The sequence below is a fragment of the Podarcis pityusensis genome (genome assembly GCF_964106645.2).
Source record: "Podarcis pityusensis genome assembly, chromosome: 6".
In the NCBI taxonomy this organism is placed as follows: domain Eukaryota; kingdom Metazoa; phylum Chordata; class Lepidosauria; order Squamata; family Lacertidae; genus Podarcis; species Podarcis pityusensis.
In genome coordinates, this window is record NC_138030.1 from 16,587,300 (window position 1) to 16,604,448 (window position 17,149).

Here is a 17,149-nt window from a genome sequence, read left to right on the forward strand (position 1 = left end):
CAGGGGTCCCTTTACCTTTATCTTTAGTCTAGTCTTATGGGTCGTGGAAAGCATGGACAAAAAGAGATGCCCAAAGTAATAGATGGCTGGTGCTTCACTTACGGTAGAGAGAAGGGCAACAGAGAACACAGGGGAACTTGCAGAAAATATCTAGTTTTGAGTCACCAGAATTTACCCTTTCTGGGACAAATCTGGTAAGGTGTTGTTGCTCTTGATTTTTAGTATCTGTTGCCAGGAACCCATTTGCAAGACTGAGCTCTCATCTAGAAGCACATGCATTTCCTCAACAACTGCTTCCTTCTAACACATGAAACTACCTGCAGCAGCAGGTGGAAATTCAGACCATACCAAGGATGCACCCCCCCAGGAGGTGGAGGGGGGGGTAATTCTATACTTGTTGGCATAGGCAGGGCTGGCTGGTATGCTTAAACAGTTGGCTTCAGTAGAGCACCACAGATTTAAATTACTTGTGTTTAGCTCCAGTTCCCCCATGTGTGAGTCTCTGTAGTGCAATACATTATAAGGGGATTGTGGCAAGTTGGTTGCTTTGTTTCTGATTTCCCCAATCTAATAGTTTGTCTGGAGACAGGAACAGAAATGCACAGCGGTCCCTCTCTCGAAAATACAGCTATTGTCGGCCGCAGTGTGAAGCACAGAAGAGGAAATGCAAAGGAGAACCAGCACACTGAAGTTTTAGAGAGTTTCTAATAGATTTCCAAATGGCAGGAAATTAACAGGCTTTCCATGAACATCTGTTCTACCTCAGGCTCAAAAGGTGGAAGGTAAATGCTATCTTGTTAAATTCAACAGCAGGCAAGGGTAAGCTTATTCCTCAGCCTCCATACAAAGGTTTTCAGATTTCACCTATTAGTGACTTATGTTATAGGGCAGCAGAATGCTGCATTCTCTTTTTATTCTTTATTTACTTGTGGTACCATCTATTAGGGACACGGGTGGCGCTGTGGGTTAAACCAGAGAGTCTAGGACTTGCTGATCAGAAGGGTGGCGGTTCGAATCCCCGCGACGGGGTGAGCTCCCGTTATTTGGTCCCTGCTCCTGCCAACCTAGCAGTTCGAAAGCACGTCAAAGTGCAAGTAGATAAATAGGTACCGCTCCGGCGTGAAGGTAACGGCATTTCCGTGTGCTGCTCTGGTTCGCCAGAAGCGGCTTAGTCATGCTGGCCACATGACCTGGAAGCTGTACGCCGGTTCCCTGGACCAATAAAGTGAGATGAGCACCGCAACCCCAGAGTCGGCCACGACTGGACCTAATGGTCAGGGGTCCCTTTACCTTTACCTTTACTGTTAATTAATATACACTGCCAGGGCCAGCCTGGCCATGAGGCTTTGGTAAGGCAGTCACTTCAGGTGGCAGGCTGGGAGGGACAGCAGATCTGGGGCCCAAGGAATGTGCCACTCGCCATTTCCTGCGCTCGTTGTCCACCGCCACCAGCAACCACTGCTGCCACCACCTGCTCCTCTCCAGCGTCATGTTTTCTCTCCCAGCTTCAGCACACCAGGGTTTCCCCAGTGGCAAGGGGGCAGCAGCGGCAAAGAAGAAATCAGGTGGCACCATTTTTAGATTTGCTTCAAGCAGCAAAACGTCTCAGGTTGGCCCTGTACACTACTCCAAAAGATGACGAACTGATAGAGGTTGGGAACAACTGCATTAGAGCTTAGAGCAAATGGCTTAAATATCATATATAGATCTGAACAACTACTAGCCACATTTTGGCTACAGGTTTCCAGTTTAAACAGATGACTGTATGCATGTTTATGTCCAGGAGAACGCAGATCTCTTACGTACAGCAGGGGTTCCTCTGGAAATGCGGTGGTGTGGTGCTTCGATCGAAATCAGATCAGAAATGGTAGCCAGCAATTACTGCATGAATGAAGCTTCTCTGCAATCTCTGGGAACGGCAAAACAATTAGTGCACTGCTAATTAACACTAATGTTTTAAAATATCTAGCCCCTACATCTCATGACAAAAATGCACACATTAACCTTGTAATGAGGTTGTGCATTGTGGCTCTGATAGGATTTGGAAATGGGAATCAGATCACTTCCTCCTCCCAGTTATAAAAATGCACATTATTCTCAGAGGAATAGCTATGTTTAGTGCTTTTTTTCTACCAAAAAAAAAAAAATGTTTAGTGGTACTCTCATTTTCCTACTCATATTGAAATACTGCCCCTCAATGGGGCCAAACTTAGATTCATAAAATGTTTAGGGGTATGTGTCCCCCCAGAAAAAAAGCACTGGCTATGTTAGTCTGTTTCTGCAACAAAAGCAACATTTGAATCTTTTAGCAATTTATAGGCCATCTCCAACTTGGTTTCCTCCAGAGGTTTTGGACTACAACTCCCATCTGCCCACACTGACTTGAGCTCCTTGGAAGAAAGGAATGAATGAATGAATGAATGAATGATGCTACTGTGTTCTGTCCAGACTGTGGTCTGGACTGAGGTATGGAGGATTCCACCCGGGTCTGAATTCTGTAAGCTTCTGTGGTTACATAATGCTATCACTGACAATGAGTCAACCAGACTCTGCATTACTACTGAATCATCCTGATACAAGGGGAAATATTTATATGCAAACACATTACACACTTATTTCCACTCAAAGTGGTAGATTGCATCTCTTTTTGAAAAGGTGAGTGTGTGGGGAGAAAATTGTCATCTCTTTCTTAGGATATGTCGGAGCATACATCCCAACTGGGGCTGAAAGAAATTAAGAAGATCCCAGCTAATCTTCAGCCCCATCAATGTGCCTCAAGGCATCTTCCATCAAGGTTCATCTTTTCAACAGGTCCATGGTGCTATGCAGTAGTTACTCTTGCATTGTAAACTACAAGAAAAATGCAACTGACTTTCCATTCTAACAGGGATTTTACACTTCTTTGTGTACATCCTGCTGTGTGCAATTCACACCAGTGGGTGTGATGTAGCTGCGGTGGATGGAGCCATTTGAAGCTGAGAACACATTTGTTATAATCCTTGTGATGGGTACCAATTTGTGACTCCATTTCTTAAAACGAATCTTTTAATTAGCAGTGATGCAACACACACACACACATGGCAGAGAGACAGAGAGAGAGTGCGCATCATAAGACTGTGGTGGCATGGTTTTAAGGTTCACAATTTGAACTTGTCACTGTCTGTGTCAAAACCCCACTCTTTTAAAAAGATGAAAGTGTAGCACTAAAGCATTTACAAATGTGGTGGTTTCACTACTATTTTTCTTGGCAGGGGGAAGGAACTTTCTGCAGTCTAAGAAAAACAGAAGAACTGCAAAGAAAATTCTGGATGCTGATGACTGGATGACAGCGTTATCAGGATGCCCCATAAAAAGTGAGGGACCAAAGCGCTTTGTTGTTGTTGTGGAAAAGGGTGCGGGAAACTCTTTCTGGAGATGTTTGTGGGAAACAATTCTTGCCTCTCAGGGGCAGAGCCTGGGTGAGTTGGAGAGTGGGGATGAAAGGTATTAAGCTGTTCAAACGCCACAGAATAGGCATCTGTTGGCACAGAATGGGGCTTCTCAGAGTGTGAGGGACAGAGTGGGCAGCACCAGGAAAGAGATGGGGAAGTGTTCAACTAAGTTTTACTCACCAACCCCGCCTTCTCTCCCACAACCCCCTTCACCAAAGCAACCCTCTTCTTTTACTCCTCACCAAAGCCATCTTTCTTGCCAAAGCCACCTACCCCTTTCCTTTATACCTCGCCAAAGGCACTTCCTCCCCTTAGTCCTTGACCTCTGCAGCTCACCTTAGCTGCCCACAAGCCTGGTTTGCCCAACCACTTACTCATTCACCAGGGTGAGCCACTCACTTGCCTGCCTGCGCCTCCATTTCTCCTCCTTGTCGGCTTCCCTCACACTACAGTGGTACCTCGGGTTACAGACGCTTCAGATTACAGACTCTGCTAACCCAGAAATAGTACCTCAAGTTAAGAACTTTGCTTCAGGATGAGAACAGAAATTGTGCTCCGGCAGCGCGGCGGCAGCAGGAGGCCCCATTAGCTAAAGTGGTGCTTCAGGTTAAGAACAGTTTCAGGTTAAGAACGGACCTCCGGAACAAATTAAGTACTTAAGCCGAGGTACCACTGTAATGCCATTCTTCATAAGACACTAAAATACTAAAAGTCTCATGCTCTACCAACTGAGCTATCCCAAATAGCGTAACGCTGTATTTTAAAACTGGGGTTTAGAATCATTAATCTATTTATTTCTGAATACCCCAGTAATCAAAACTGGTGAGATTTTATTATTCTGGGCAAATAGTTACAGTGGTACCTCAGGTTACAGACGCTTCAGGTTACAGACTCCGCTGACCCAGAAATAGTACCTCGGGTTAAGAACTTTGCTTCAGGATGAGAACAGAAATCACTCGGCGGTGGCACAGCGGCAGCGGGAGGCCCCATTAGCTAAAGTGGTGCTTCAGGTTAAGAACAGTTTCAGCTGAAGAGCGGACCTCCAGAACGAATTAAGTTCTTAACCCGAAGTACCACTGTACTTTGACTTGAGTGTGCCGGCACCCTCTCCAGCAGCAGCGTGACAATTACAAATATGGTATGGGCTTATCTGCACTTAGCTTTTTCCCCAAGCATTTCCATTTGCTCTGGTTGAGCTTAAAAGAGCGGGTTTTTCACTTTTCTGGGGAGAAAAGTAAGAGCGGGTAAGCCCAGAGACAAGTACTTTTAAATCCAGTTTTACGGAGCAGCCTACACTGAAATGATTATAATACCCAAATCCTTATATTGTGAGTTGCATTGCATGGTATGATATTTTCCAGACTGTATTTCAGCAAAGTATAGATGCCAATGTAGCATGCAGTTGGATGCTTAATAATTAGGCCAATTTTAGCAAAGGTAAATCAATGTTACGACCAACAGCTCGAGACTGACATTTTAATGAAAGGTCAAAACATCTGTAGATTAATGAAACTATGAAAAGCACAATTTATCATTTTTGGATTGTACATGCTAGGTATTTTCAGTGCAAATTGATATGCAGATCAAACACACAAACACAAAAGGCTATCTCATATTAAATATATGAAATAAAGCTGGTACACGGGCTGCCTGGCATTTTATTCTCTGTCATTTTTATTTTTTTTAAATAGAGGTAATTTTCTTTCAGCATAATATATTCTGACTTCCTAATACATGTATATGTGACTGTTTTAACGATTCTTATTTATTTAGATATTTATAAACCACACTTCCATTTAAAAAAATAATGCAGCAAGGCAGAGTACATCCTATAATATTACAGTAACAGCAATAAAATGGCAGTAAAGCATCAATGAACACCAGCCGGTAAAAATAACTTCACACTGTAAAACCTGGTCTGAATTACGAACCGCAATATATGTATGCAATTGTTTTATATATGTTGTTATTGAATGCCGAGATCGCTTTGAGATGCATCATAGGAAGCAATACATAAATGAAATAAACAAGTGTAAAAATGATAATAATATTATCCACTAAGGCCATGACCAAGACAAAGGGCTGGATCCAGATTTCACTTTCCGTGGACAGATGGGCTCCGTATGTCCCCATAAGGCTTTTAATCCAGCAGAAGAATTCTGTTGGAAGCGTAGGAGGATTTCCCATTTTTTCCCCAATCCCTGCAGACCCCAACACCATCTCCCACACTGATCTGGAGTATTCCTTAAGTGGCAACAGTCACCTTCCCCTCTCCAGGGAAGAAACATCCCCTGAACAGAACTCTGCTCCCCACTGGCAGAAGGCACATCTAGATCCAACACAAAATTTAGTTTTGATTGCTGTCTATTCTAATGTTTGTATTAAACCCATGCATAGCGCACTCTCTCATTTAAATCAACAAGAGTTAGTGCTTAACTTTATTTGCATCGTGCTCTAAAAGACTGCAGTGATACATACGCCTACTTTACCGGCACTTACTCACGAGTAAACTAGCTTAGGATAGTGCTGCATATGACTAAAATAGGAACGACTACAAAGGAGTTAAAACATTTATTACTTATTCATTTTTTCCGCTTTTTAAAAAGTCTCAAAGCAACTTACAATAGATGGAAGTAGATAAAGGTTTTTTATTGATCTAGTAAATACTGGAAAAAGAGGTAGTGTCATTTTTTTATTTGGATGCCCTTTAAAATATGAGCGTTCCAATGTTGTTGTTGTTTTTTTTTTTAAAATAATAATAAATGAGGAGGGCTTTTTCATGAATGTAATTAGCCATTGAATGCATAGTCTAATTAAGGGGAAAAGAAGCTCTTAAGCTGCAGATAATTACACTTGAGTAACTTCACACAAAGGAGGAAGCTGTGGTTGTGTTCAAGAGGATTATTCCAGTGAGTTCACTTGGTGTAACAGCTAAGCTCAAAGTCTACAAACATACTTTTGATTTGCATCTAAGGTGCCTTAAAGATCAGCAGCAATTTGTAAAAACTTCAGAGTGATGAAATATTACATGGATGCTTTCTCACCTCCAGCCCGTCAAAATATCTCTTTGTGCTTTGCAGCTGCGTCCTGACTGCAGGTGTCTCCTGGATATTGTTACAGCAGACAGTGGTGTTCCATCAGGGCAATTAGGCCAGATGTCCAGAGCAACACACAGCAGAATGGGCAGGAGTGGCCTCAATGCAAGAGGGCTGGCTTGCCCCATTTTGAAGCATTGCTGGTCACTGAGTAAGACCATGTCAGAACGCCTGTGCTCAGAGATCTACACTGGATGCTAATTTGCAAGTACAGTGGTACCTCGGGTTAAGTACTTAATTCGTCCCAGAGGTCCGTTCTTAACCTGAAACTGTTCTTAACCTGAAGCACCACTTTAGCTAATGGGGCCTCCCGCTGCTGCCGTGCCGCCAGAGCACGATTTCTGTTCTCATCCTGAAGCAAAGTTCTTAACCTGAAGCACTATTTCTGGGTTAGCGGAGTCTGTAACCTGAAGCGTATGTAACCTGAGGTACCACTATAGGCCCTTAACAGTTTGGGGCCAGTTTCATACCCTCCAACATTTCTCCGATAAAATAGGGACAGCCATTCTGAGCACCTTCCAACATACGCATATAAAAAACATAATAAAACATTAAACATCAAAAAAAAAAAAAAAACCTTCCCTATACAGGACTGCCTTCAGATGTCTTCTAAGAGCTGTATACAGTGGTACCTCGGGTTACATACGCTTCAGGTTACATACGCTTCAGGTTACACACTCCGCTGACCCTGAAATAGTGCTTCAGGTTAAGAACTTTGCTTCAGGATAAGAATAGAAATCGTGCTCCAGCGGCGCAGCAGCAGCGGGAGGCCCCATTAGCTAAAGTGGTGCTTCAGGTTAAGAACAGCTTCAGGTTAAGTACAGACCTCCGGAACGAATTAAGTACTTAACCTGAGGTACCACTGTAGTTACTTATCTCTTTGGCTCAGGCACCATGTAACCACTTATCTTCCAACATTTCTCTAATGGTTACTGTAAATCCAGGACTGTCCCTGGAAAATGGAGACACTTGGTAGGTCTGTAGTTCACCTATGAGATCACCTTACCCCATATAGGCCCACTTGACTGCTTTGACCTGCAAAGCTGGCCACATACTACTTGTTCCGTATGTCTAAGAAATCAGTATTTTAATGCAGAAGCACCTACACTTTGGAACATCAGGGAGGCGCCATTGCTGTACTCCTTTTGGAGCCTGCGTAAATCATGTTTGTTTAGGCAAGCCTGCCTGGACGTGCAGAATGTGCTTTAAGCTATTTTTAACTTACGGTTGATTTTATTTGTCTTTGATTGTTTTTAAACACCTGTTTTAAACAATACCTTATTAATAATTTTGATATTTTTTTGTAAAGCGCTTCGAAGTTTTATTGCAATCAAGTGGAATATAAAACTTGTTGCATAAGTACCATCAAAAGAGAGCAAGACATGGAAGACCATTAAGACCAGAACATATAATCACGTAGCTGTGCTAGCGGGGAACATAGGATTCTGTGCCCCAACTGATGCTGTATCCCAGGGGTTGTTGACCTGGTCCCTACCACCCACTAGTGGTAGGGTTTCAGGATTCTAGGTGGATGGTAAGGGGTTCTACAGCACAAGCTGAATCCTCCTTCCATCAAGCACTGGTGTGCAGTAAGGAAATTTTACCATCAAGAAAGATGTACTAGTGGGTGGTACGTATAAATTAGAGGGACGCAGGTGGTGCTGTGCTCTAAACCACTGAGCCTCCTGGGCTTGCCAATCAGAAGATCGGCGGTTCGAATCCCTGGGTGAGTTCCCATTGCTCGGTCCCAGCTCCAGCCAACCTAGCAGTTCAAAAGCACGCCAAAAAGTTCAAGTAGATAAATAGGTACCACTCCGGCGGGAAGGTAAACAGCGTTAACGTGCGCTGCTCTGGTTTTGGTGTTCCGTTGTTCCAGAAGCAGCTTAGTCATGCCGGTCACCTGACCTGGAAAAACTGTCTGCGGACAAACGCCGGCTCCCTCGGCCTGTAAAGCGAGATGAGCGCCGCAACCCAGAGTCATCTGTGACTGGACTTAATGCTCAGGGGTCCTTTACCTTTACCTTTTAGGTATAAAAAGGTTGACTACCCCTTCTGTATCCAGAGGGAAAGGGATAAACTCTCCACTTTTCTCAACGCAGTGAGAGTAAGCACAAATGCAAAATTGAAGTATCCAATTATAATCTTTCTCCTTAGATAAAATCTATGGTTTGTGCTTCCACCTGATTACTTAGACTATGTGTGATGAGCCCCTTAGAACTGGAGCTTCAAATTTCATTAACGACGTTTGGTAAAATAAGCTGCGTACGAAATGCCACCTGCTGCTGGCTGAGAGGCTTTCAAATGTACCTCACTTGTGTGCAAGAGGTTTCGGATGTTTAGATGAGCATTGAGCTCTTCATAATCTCTGTGCAGTTTATGCAGAGGGAGTATTGTGGTTGTTCCAGTCTGCCTGAGTCCAGCACTGAATAAAATGATGGCAACCCTGATCTTTTAAATAATAATAAAAAAAGAAAATTGAGATAAACAAATGACATCATTCTGTGTGTGGATGTGGGGCTTATTTATAAGTAGTAAGCGGGGAACAATGCTTTCAGATTCAGTATGTATAAGAACATGCTACCTATTCCTCTCTAAAAGAAAGTAAGGAATCTTACTGAATTAGTTCTGGTACAGTGGTACCTCGGGTTAAGAACTTAATTCATTCCGGAGGTCCGTTCTTAACCTGAAACTGTTCTTAACCTGAAGCACCACTTTAGCTAATGGGGCCTCCCGCTGCCACTGCACCGCCACTGCACGATTTCTGTTCTCATCCTGAAGCAAAATTCTTAACCCGAGGTAATATTTCTGGGTTAGCGGAGTCTGTAACCTGAAGCGTCTGTGGCCTGAAGCGTATGTAACCCGAGGTACCACTGTATTTCTGCAGGTCTGAGAAAGAAGCAAGCCCTTAGGTCATTTCAGCTAAGCCTGATCCTATACATGTTTGTGCAAGAAGTAGCTGCCATTGAGTTTAATTATTTTCATGCAAAAGTTTGCAAGCGATTGCAGAATGATTGACTTGTTTCAAGCCAATATTGTAATTCTTGGCAAATCCTTGTGAGCAGTAAGGGAATAATGGAATAGTATATCTTGGCAGATGGCATAGCTGGCTGGCTGGCTGCAGCACTGTGTTATAGATCCCGCATGTTCTTCACTAAACTCAGGTTATTATCAGCTCTTTGTAACCCCAGATCAGCTTGCAGCAGTGCAGATTTCTGCTTCTTCATTCAGGAAGTGGGCCGTCGTCTAGAGAGACTCTTTCAGGTTTGGGGTGTGTGTATATTTGTGTGTGTGTCCCTAAACATGCAAAAAGGAAGTCAGGTTAAATACCTCTTGGTTTCTACAGTTCTGCAAACTAGTGTTAAGAAAATGCAACAGGTATTTCTTGTACCGCAACACTTCAGGACTGAGAAAAAGCTTTAATTCCTTCCATTTACTACTATTTCTAAGCCGCTGTTCAGAACCGTAGCTTTCCCAAGACAGTTTGCATGAATAACAAATCCAGAGTTTTATCAATATCCAACATTAAAAACAAACAATTCCATTTACATTAAAATGAGCCAATTTAAGTGAGGGCCATATCTAGCATCTCCCAGGTTCATTCTCTGCCATGTCCAGGTTGGCTGGGAATATCCCATGTCTAAAATCCTGGAGACTCAACTGCCTGTTGGTGCAGACCAAGGGTAGAGAACATCAGGTCCAAGGGCCAAATGCATCCCTCTGCCTGGCCTGGGGAACCCTCCTTAGGCCACACCCCCTTTTCTCAGGCCACACCCTGTCCACCATTGACACGTGGCCATTAGAACGTTGACCAGAAGGGAATATGATTCTTAGGCTGAAAAGAGATTCCTCATTCATGATGTGGAAGCACGGAGCTAGGGCCCCTTTTATAGTGAATTCATTATGATTTGTGCACATGATTGTATCAAGGTGGCTATATACGTATGCGTTCCTATTTGCCCCTGCAAAAGGTTTGGGGCAGGTACACCAGTTCATTTACAGTTACTGCATGCCCCATAACTTCCTGCTGAAATCCCGTGTCATATCATAAATGTTGGGCTGGGTTTTTTTGTCCCACTTTTGTCATACTACAGCACAATAATTGCCTTGTAGATGGCAGTAATGTGGTAACATTGTAGAAGAATTGCATAACAATTAATACAATGGAATGCTGTGTGGGTGGCCCAGCATAAATCCACTATTATTGCATCAAAGTCATGCTGTAGCTGGGGAAAAGATCTGCAGAACAAAAGTAAAAAATCCACCAGTCTAGTGGTCCCCTAGGTAGACCAATTGTTGATTCCGTATGAGGCACATAGCTGTCAACTTTCAGAATTGAAAATAAGGGATCAGCAGCCTCAAAAATAGGGGATCAGCAGCCTCACCTGTCCCAGGGACAGTCTACGGGATATCTAACAATCCGGGATAGCAGCGGGAAGCAGTGGGAAACGGCACTGGAATAAGGGAATTTCCCTCAAAAAAGGGAAGGTTGACAGCTATGATGAGGCAGCTTCTGATGTCCCTTCCTAGTTTACCAGCTACTCCTTTCTTCCATTTAAGCACAAAGCTGCAGGTTTTAAGGCACTGCCTGAAAGTCAAAGCAATCGCGTTTTCTGTTCTGGATTTCCCCTCCATGCATTTCTCCTATTAATCTTTAATAAAAAAAAAACAGAAAGAAAGAAAGAAAGAAAGAAAGAAAGAAAGAAAGAAAGAAAATCCAATCAAATGGCAGAACAGCCATCTCTCCCAAGGCCATAGACCAAAGCAGGACAAAAGCAGAAGAAGAAAAACAAAATGAAACATGCATATCGTACTACAAATGCTAAAACCTGACTTTCCTATAAATTCATATGCATGCATTAGGAAACAATGAGAGAAAGAAATAATTGCAGGTATAGGACTTAAGAAATTTACCAGACAGACTGGAGACAGCTTATCTCTTTGATCAACAGATACCGGTTTTAAATCGCAGTTTATCAAGCTATATTGGAGACATTTACGCTACATGAAGAATGCAAAAAGTATTTTATTCTATCCATTTTGGGGGTGGGGTGGGGGAAAGTGAGCGGGTAGGAAAATGAAAATGTGGGTTTCTTTTCCCCCCTTGAATGCAAGATTATGCAGTATGTGCTACATCCTCTGAGTCCTTTCATTACTCAACATGATATTGAATAACTGGCAGGGGGTGGAGAGAAAGAGAGTGAGTTAATGAACGGAGGTAACAATCTTTCTTGGGCGTTTCTGCAAAACACACATGAGCAATTTTGATAGCTGTTAGCATAAGCATCCAGTTCATCCAGTTTCTTCAAATAATTCATGTATACTAGATGTTTTGTGAGGAATGCCTTCTCATTTGCTGAATTGCCCATTTATGGCCACTAGCCCTACCAGAAACATACTGAGTATCCCATTAGGCCAAATAAGATATTTATCACCTCAAAATCTGTACCACTAAGGAAAACAACATGACAGGTTTATTGATCCATGCCTTCCATTGTGACAATCTATCTTCTCCCCACAAGTCTCAGATGTTCTGTTCTCTTTTGGGGGACCCACCCACCTGTTTGGCAGTCAGAAGGGGCAACAGCATCACTCTTTCATGCTGATTTCTCCACAGGTGACCGATGGATCCAGCAGGGCTGGGTGGAGGGACACTTCTACCAGTGGAGGCTGGACCATTAAGGCAAACCCCAGTCTGTCCTCAGCTATCCCTCAACCTGCCTGCCTTCTTACAGCCAGTCCACCTACAGTTGACCTCCGTGCCTTCCATGCCTCCAGACCTAGCTGGCCCCAGCCTCCACTGAGCTCTGCCCAATTCAAGCCCCCCAGGGCAGAGCAAAGAGGGTTTGGCTTGCTTTGTTAAATCTGTGAAGGGTGGTGGGGAAGGCACATGCAGGTAAAGGCAGACACTCGAACATGATAGCGCCCTGCAAAACACACCCATTTCACACACTGGTGAGGCTCGTTTTGAACTTCTGATCAATGGGATTGTACAACAATTAGGAGGAATTCAATATAGCGCTAAGCAGGTTGCGCCGTCAAGACAAGCAATTCTGCTGCACTGATGGATTGCCCTCTCCTCCCACTGCATGCTATTTGGGGGGGGGGGGTTCTTCTATCCCACCCCAGCCAATTTGGGGGGTTGGGGGGCGGGGAAAGGAAGGAAAGATCTATTGAGGTAGCAGAAGTCATTGCTTGGGCTTCCACTGGTGGGGCTCCTTAGCTGAACTGCACCCATTATTTTTTTCCTAGCCTATCTTTAACTCAAGTAACACATTATTGGATTTTAAAACACTGCAGGTGAGCCATTCCAGAGTAAACAATTACAGCAACTGCAGCAGACCTTTTAGTAATGTGTAATGCTTTGGATAGATGGAGCTTCAGCGCTGAACCTTGAGATGACAACTGAGATGTTTAACGCATGCCCTATTTTCGTTTGTGATTTCCTAGCAATGCTGCCACGGCCTGTGCCACTCTACACAGAGGTAAGTCCCATTGAGTTCAGTGGGGTTTAATCCATGCACAAAATTGCAACCTAAATATTTCATAGAATCAGTGCTGGTAAAAGGTAAAGGACCTCCTGGACAGTTACATAAGTCCAGCTATAGGGTGGGTGGTGCTGTAGTCAAAACCACTGAGCCTCTTGGGCTTGCCGACTGGAAGGTCGGCAGTTCAAATCCGCGTGATGGGGTGAGCTCCTATTGCTCTGTCCCAGCTTCTCCAACCTAGCAGTTTGAAAGCACACTAGTGCAAGTAGATAAATAGGCACTGCTGCAGCGGGAATGGAAATGGTGTTTCCGTGTGCTCTGGCTTCTGTCACGGTGTTCCGTTGCACCAGAAACGGTTTAGTCATGCTGATCACAAGACCCGAAAGCTGTCTGTGGACAAATACACACCGCTACACAGTACCAGCACCTTTCTCCTCCCCCCTTGCATCTCCTGTCCCAAAACCGCCCTCATTTTTTCAACACTTTCATAACTGCAAAAAGTCCATTTCTTTTTTAAAAAGTAGATTTGTTGTGCTAGGTTGACATCTTATTTTAATTCACTTTTATAGCAGAAGTCTAAATATCCTAGAGTGCGCTTGAATTGCTTCTGCAAAATACCGCCAGTCTGGGGGTGCTCTTAGGCTTTTCATTTGATTTCCAGGTAGGTGTACGATTCCACCCTAAGGGTGCTTCCTGGTGATCTGTTTATTTAACATTAGTCCTGATTTGTCAGCTGGGAGATTCAATGATGTGGGCTATTTGATGAGCATTCCTTCTGAGCCATTTGCAGGGAGGTTAGATGACGTTGTCAATGCAAGCATTATCCCACACTTCTTGGTGCATTTCTTGGTCGCTTTCCTTACTGCAAAAAGCCCAATCATTTGATCGCCTTGCCCTTAAGTGCAGCTTGATATGAAAACAGGAGCATGTGATTATGCCCCCCTCCATGCTGTGAAATGATTCATTTGCTGCTTTCAAGATCTCAAGCTGTTCAAAAAGTCACAAAAGCAAGCCAGGCAGTTCCAATGTTTCTGTATTTGTGATCGGCTGGCAGCCCCACCAGTAAGTGTGTTATATTTGCAGCCTCAATAAATGAGGTGGAAAAATGCGGCCCTACCAGCTCCACCCTCCACCATATTCATTTGTTTCTGTTCTAGTCACTTTGCAGTTTTTTGTTTTGCTTAGTTTAGATTTAGCTCTTCTCTAGAATTTATAAAGCAATGTTAAGCACACTTGTATGCGTTAGAGACTTAAAATGCAGCGAGGTCATTTCCCCCCTGCTGCTTTTGAGTTGCATTTGCACAATGTGCATACATCAGAGAGGGGGTGGGGATGTCTTTCATCCAACACACATGGCCAGTTTTGTTTTTTCCCCCCATGGACCCCCCCAGCTCCTATTCATGAAGCTGTCATCTGCGCTTGCATGCTCATCTGCACATGTGCAGTAGCTGTCCCAAATGCGGACTCCTGGCTTAAGTATAAAATGAATTTAGCTTAAGTTTTCTAGTTGGATTGAAGTTGATTTTGGGGAAAACGCACCAAACAGCAATATTTCTCAAGAAAGGATTGGTTTGATGCACTTTGTGGCGTCTGTATGCACTTCAAGAACTAAAAATGGGAGCACACTGGATATGGAATAAATGGTAATGTGCACATAAAGGTAAAGGTAAAGGGACCCTGACCGTTAGGTCCAGTCGCGGACGACTATGGGGTTGCGGTGCTCATCTCACTTTATTGGCCGAGGGAGACGGCATACAGCTTCCGGGTCATCCAGGTTTTGCTTCTGGCAAAACCAGAGCAGCACACGGAAACGCCGTTTACCTTCCCGCCGGAGTGGTACCTATTTATCTACTTGCACTTTGATGTGCTTTCGAACTGCTAGGTAGGCAGGAGCTGGGACTTAACAACAGGAGCTCCTGTCAAGTGGAGATTCGAACCGCCGACCTTCTGAACGGCAAGCCCTAGGCTTTGTGTTTTAACCCACAGCGCCACCTGCGTCCCAATGTGCACATACCCTAGAGCAAAAGGAACCACAGCCATTTAGTGCTGGCCACTTCTCAAGAACTTATCCTGCTGTGAGATAAACTTTGCAAGAGGCCAGTTGAAAGTTAGCCTGGATCAAGATTTACAAATTCTAAAATATATCACACCCTCCCTTGGAAATAGCATACAATATTAGTTAGGGTGTGTATTATGTGTGTTTTAGTTTTATGACGTATGCCTGTAGGAGTGGGATCTGAACAAATGCAAGTATTGAAATCCCTGACCTAGATTTCTTGGCTTAAATTTTCCACATGGATGAGGGTGTGGACCGCTGGGTTACGGAGTGCTGACAGTAGGCAGGAAACTATGAAGAGTGAAGCAGCTTAAATTTACTATTACAGGATTTTGAAATGTTGGCAGGCGTGAGTAATATAGCCTAAAATGCCCTGGTTTCACCTTAAAGATTAATTTGGGTTGTTTTATTCTCCTCTGAAGCCTCACCCTGCTACAAACTTTTCTTTTAATGCACTTAAATAATATGCAAAACATGCATATTCACAAGGCAGATCTTTATCTTTGATCTCTGTGGTCTGTAAACCTTCTGCCTTATTTCTTTAAACCATACCTGTTGTTAGCGGCAAAACTTGCTGTATCTGTAATGAATTCTTTCCAGGACGTGCAATTACTGTGTGCAAGGATGTCTGCCCACAGTTCAAAGCAAATTGTTACTCACTACAGTGTAGTAAAAAAAACCCCATAAGCTCAGGGGGTTGGCTCCTCTTTTACTGTGTAGGTTGATCTGCTGTCCTACTTGCTACTGTCTTGATTTTGCCCACTAGTTGGCTCCTTATCTAAAGCAAGCTGATTACACTCTCATTTTAGAGAGGAAGCAAGAAAGGAACTGATTCAGTGCTTAGATGAAAAAGAGAACCGTGGCTTTAAAAGGGTGGTGCTGTAAAAGCAAGTGTTTTTTAAACAAAGAAAACCTAAATTCCTCAAACTAAATACCAAGATTTTATATGAAAACAGAAAATCCCAATCTAGACTGTGTACACACTCCCATTTACTTTGTATTCAGTGATTTCCCCACTTCTGGTTTGGGAAAGTAGTGTACACATGCTAGCCACAATCCATATCTACCCTGTCATTTCCTTATGAAATGCTGTGTTTTGATCCAAATAGAGAAAAAGAACATCTTAGTTGCATTTTAAGACAGTAATGTGCACACAGCCTCAGTTATCACCTAGTGATTATGTCATAGTGTTAGGGTCCAATGTGCAGTAGATGGGTCATATTTACATTTCCATTTGTCTGATAAATCAGGTCTGGCAATTTATATTTGCAATAAGCACCCCTTCCCCCCCCCCCCAATACATAGCGAAACTTAATTTTACCTAAACGATAAGGATTTCATGCAAAATATTTCATCCTTCAACTTTATTCTGACACCGAAGCTGAGTCATCTGTAGCTGTAACCAGGGATTATACAGTGAAGGGGGGGGTATTCAACTAAGTTTTACTGAGAGTAGACTTGTTGAAATTAACGAACATAACAAGTTAGGCCCATTAATTTCGATAGGTTTACCCTGTGAAGGACTTAGTTGCTTACTATCCTGTGTTTGTAATAGCTAATCTCTCCCCCTTACCTCTCAAAAAACCAAACACCAGCTCTGTCGAAGATTTGCTGAAACAAAACCCACAATCTTACATGCAGCTGAATCAATGTGTAGTATTTATTAGCCAAATGGCACCTTGCCAGGATTCTGGGCACTCTACTCTCGTAACCTATTTAGATTTATAAAGGTTGCCCTTATGGGATTCATAGCTAACAAAAAGAAAGCCTCAGCAAACCGGAAAGCATTTGTATTTCTTGGTATTACTGGGGATTTGGAAATGGGTGGGTTTGTTCCTCCCTTCCATGAAGACATTAGCCCGTTTAAAAAAGTCTATCGTTGCAAGAAGACAAATGATGAGAGGCTATAAAAATTGCACACGGTATTTGTGTGCTGCCTTCTGCATTCCTGGATAAGAACCGTCCCATCCAATGAACTGGCACCACCTTTGCTCACTCTTTGCTACGGGACACGTTGCACTCACTGGGGGCCTCTCCCGCCTTTGCCATTCTTTGAATCACAGCCAGGAATTAACAGCAAGA

At 43.4% G+C, this 17,149-nt stretch overlaps 1 long non-coding RNA gene across 1 annotated transcript in view; it reads right to left on the bottom strand.

Annotated features, from left to right (window-relative positions):
- Positions 1–4,615: 4,615 nt before the first annotated feature.
- Positions 4,616–17,149, bottom strand: part of LOC308480326 — a 31,544-nt gene continuing 19,010 nt past the window's right edge. The window contains exon 3 of the long non-coding RNA XR_013988043.1: positions 4,616–4,653. This is a non-coding gene — a long non-coding RNA (uncharacterized lncRNA). The remainder of the gene's footprint in view (positions 4,654–17,149) is intronic.